Here is a 4,015-nt window from a genome sequence, read left to right as displayed (position 1 = left end):
GATATTTGAGAACAGATATTTTAAGCCATAGTTGATAGTTTAGGAAGATTAACCCAGAGGTGTAGGGAGACATCATAATTTGGATGTATTAGTAAGCCTGCACTCCAGGGTGCTGGAATGGTCCATGGTGAAGGCAGTCAATGCTCTGCTGAGCTGCTTGTGTAGATTTGCTGCTGGCTGCCAGAAGTGCCATCTTCAGGTGGAGCCTGACCAGAGGGAAAGGTTTGGGTGTATTTTCCTGACAAGAAAAGTAAAGGAGGGTGAATTTTTGTCTGAAGTGTGGTGAGTGGGAGGGTCCTAATGGCATGGATACTCCTGGGTCTTCTTTACAACAAATTGCCTTTGTTTGTTTGTTTGAAGTGAATCCAACATTGTTGTATCTTGTCCCAGATTTATTTTTCACATCCTTAAAACACTGTGGGTTTGGCACAAATAGCAACAAAAGGAGAACTGGGACATGCATGTTGTAGCTGAGGCGAAAAGATACAGTGAGTTCATTAGTGAGGCATGAATCAGAGGCTGATAATCCTTTTTTTTTTTTGCTGTAGTGCTGCTTCTTGTGCTAGACAGGAGGTACAAAAGAGGAGATAAATCCCGCCCTTCACTGTGAAAATAATAAGTGAACACTAAATGAGGAGGCATTGAAGAATAATACAACAGAGCAGATTGATATTCTTCCAGGAAAGATTTTGTTAGTTTGACTGATTTGTTTTAATTAAAGTTTTTTGTATTGCTTTACCTCTCATGTCACTTGCCCACAGTAACTGCACAAAACTGGTACCTAGCAAGGCCCAGGTAAAGACAGGCTTTATTACTAGCAACAGACATATTTTAAAAGCAACATTTTAATGTCTTGGTAGGGTCATAAAAGACTAGGTGACAGTAGAAGTACTTTTCTACTCCATTTTGCCAGTTTGTGCCATTAACAGTTGTAAGCATTATTTATGTAATCATCAGACAGTAATGAAGCAGTCATGATACTGTACCAACAATGCATTTAAAGCTGTCCTTTGTTGGTCATTTACTTGGTGCTAGCATTTATTTCCACCGATGCCTTTGTCCAGACGCTGATAAATAGAAGAGCGTAGAAGATACCTCTTAACTGATTCCATTCTACGTGGAGTAATAATTAATCTGCACCTTAATTAAACAGACTTGTGAAAAATTTCTTGAAGGATTTCATTTAAAGAGTCTGAAAATTGTCCCTTGACTCCTGAGTGTGACTGTAATTTTTTTTTCTCTTCCTCCATGTTTGTATTTGTAAAGTAATAGACCTTTTGCTGCTTTGTGTTGATCATTTTAGTGTGGGGCATGTCTATAACCTGCTGCTTGGTCACATTTTATGCTTTAATATATGGTAGATTTGCTGATGAAGCCTACCATGGGCAGCAGGAGTACAGCCATGTTCAACAGGAACATCCCTAATGCAGGAATCTCTCACACTGTCCCCACTGGAGATGGGTATTGCAGGGCCTTTCATTTCCCTGCTTGTCTGTCCCACAGCACTTATGAACAGCTGATGTTCATAATGCTGGCAAAAGACAAAGGATAAAGTTCTCTGGTATTTTATTTTTGGCATTTCCCTTTGTCTCCCCTCTTGTCTCTTTCAGTTGTGTTGTTGGTGTAGCCCCTCAGCATTTTAAGACTGAAGAACCACAAAGTCAGGATCTTGACTGTGTGTAGCTTGTACTAAGCTTCTTCTTTGCTGTCTCTCTCTGAAAGTAGAACAGAAATCTTGGGATTGACATAGGTTTAGTCATGAATACTGAGAAAGAAAACACTGTACAACTGATAACTTGCATATTTAAACAGCTTTGGAAGACAAATTAATGATATGCTGCTGGTACCTGAGGAAAAGCAGCTCAGGATAAACATCCAGGATAAATGAGCAGGAGAGAGAACAGCTCTGGAGAGAAACCTAAACAATAACTACATTCCTACATAGAAAATGCATTCCATAACAGTGTTTGTTTGGACTGGTTTTATATTTCTAAAATTATAGCTTATTACTGTATTCTTAGATTTCAGACTTTTTTAAAAAATACAGTGCTTAGATTTATACAGGATTTGTTTAGATACTTATAACAGTAACAGTTGCTTTATTAGTCATTTAGTTTTCTTTATAGACAAGAAGATATTCATTATTTTTTACAAGACAACAATTTTATCCTTTCTTAATAGAATACACAGGCTTGTAGTTTTGTCTTGGAGCAATAATTTAGTGACCTGCACTCTTGAGTCCCCATCTGAAAATCTTGATTTTTATCCTCATCTTTCGTGAAGATATCTCAGCTGCTGAGGTATGATCTCTACCAACTGTATTCATTTACTAGAATATAGATTTTAAATAAATAAATATATATAAATATATATATATATATATATATTTGTAGGTGTGTTCAGGCTGTAGGTCTGAACCTACACCTGTACCTTTTCCCAATAGATGCATGGAAATCAGCTGCACATGTCAGTCCTAGGTTTAAGGGTTCTGGGTTCATTTTGAAGTACAAGGCTTATAACAGTATTGGTAATTTCTGTAAGGGATTATTAATATGCGAGAGCATGGAATCTTTTTAGGCATGTGTCCTTGCAAAAGAAAAGAAGGAACTTCAATAATTCAATGAAGAGTAATACAAAGAATATGACATGTTTTGTCACACTGCTGTTTCAGTCAATTTTGCACTGAAGTTGGTGCAAGTTTTGCCTGAATAGTTTATCTGCATCTCTAAGTCTCTAAATTGACTGTTTGGAAGTACTTAGGTGAGAATAGCTCCTTGTATCACATTTACTTCTAAATTAGTGCCTCTAAGTGGGCACAAAGCATGACAACCTTTCTGAAATCATGTGCTACAAAACAATTTTCAAGTACAGACAAGTCCCACATGAAGGATTTCAGGGCTGTGATCCCGGAGAGGCTCAGTAAGCCTTGCAGAACTAAGTTCAGATAAGGACTAATAACTGATTTTTTTGGTTAAATTATTTTTAAAGTATCTGCCATGTATATACAATTTTTCCTCTGTTATTTGTATATACCTCAACTCTCAATTTTATAATCCCCTGGGAAGGGAGGGAGTTGTACATATTTAGCCTGAAGTGTTTTATGTTAGACTTTAATAAACTTGTTTTATAATTTTCCCTCACCTTGTGTCTCCTGTTTGTAACTGCAAAGGGTAGCAACAAAAGCAGAAGGGAACCAGTCAGACACAACCCCTGTCCCCACCCTGGCACAAGGACCATGGGGGCCCTGGAGCCCACAGTAGGATTTGGGGATCACTCTGCTGCACCCCTGCCCTGCTGGATCAGTCACTTGCTTTCATTTGCCTCCCCTCTAAAACTGGGGGAAAATGCTGCCTTTCAGCAAGGTACAGTGAGGTCTAAAAGCTGAAAAAAATGGTTTTCAGAGCAGGACTATGCTTGCTTTAGCCTTTGAATAACTCAGAAGAACATGGCAAAAAGAATCTGGCCTATGTAAATTCAATCATTCCAAAGAACACAAGATGCATCTTCTAAGAATTTCAAGGTCAGAGGAAGGAAGAAATAAAAGTCTCTGGCACAGGCCTCTTTAAGCAATACAGGGTTTTGCACAAATAATTGTTTTAGTTTGCAGGAAGCTGTTTATACAGAATTTGGTAGGAATTACTCTGCAGCCCTTTCTTACAAAAGAATATCCAAGAAAACTGTAACACATGAGCTGTTTTTATGGATATTGTCAGTAATGAAGAGGGCTTTATGGGCTGAACAAGCTGCTGTTAAACAAGGGTTCAGATAGAGTGCAAATACTTCAAACACATACACCAGCACTTTTAGATGCCATTTTACCTGATATATTTTGACTGTGATATTTTTGCCATCTTATCACATCACTAAAACCAAAATACTGCTGTTGGTAGAGCTGGCTACCTGTTACCACCTCAGATTAACAGATGTCATTCATACAAGTAAATCAAGACTTAATTTGAGCAGTGAAATTAGACTGAACTTCTCCAACTTTAGTTCTTGTTGCTGCATCCTTCCT

At 38.0% G+C, this 4,015-nt stretch overlaps 1 protein-coding gene across 1 annotated transcript in view; it reads left to right on the top strand.

The window, feature by feature from the left end:
* Window positions 1-3,140, top strand: part of MYNN (myoneurin) — an 11,421-nt gene extending 8,281 nt beyond the window's left edge. The window contains exon 8 of the mRNA XM_005419041.2: window positions 549-3,140. The gene's annotated coding sequence lies outside the window, so the exon portion shown is untranslated. The remainder of the gene's footprint in view (window positions 1-548) is intronic.
* Window positions 3,141-4,015: the final 875 nt, after the last annotated feature.

The sequence above is a fragment of the Geospiza fortis genome, unplaced genomic scaffold (assembly GCF_000277835.1).
Source record: "Geospiza fortis unplaced genomic scaffold, GeoFor_1.0 scaffold172, whole genome shotgun sequence".
Classification (NCBI taxonomy): Eukaryota; Metazoa; Chordata; class Aves; order Passeriformes; family Thraupidae; genus Geospiza; species Geospiza fortis.
Note: the sequence above shows the minus strand (reverse complement) of the source record. Positions and strands in the feature narration are given on the sequence as shown.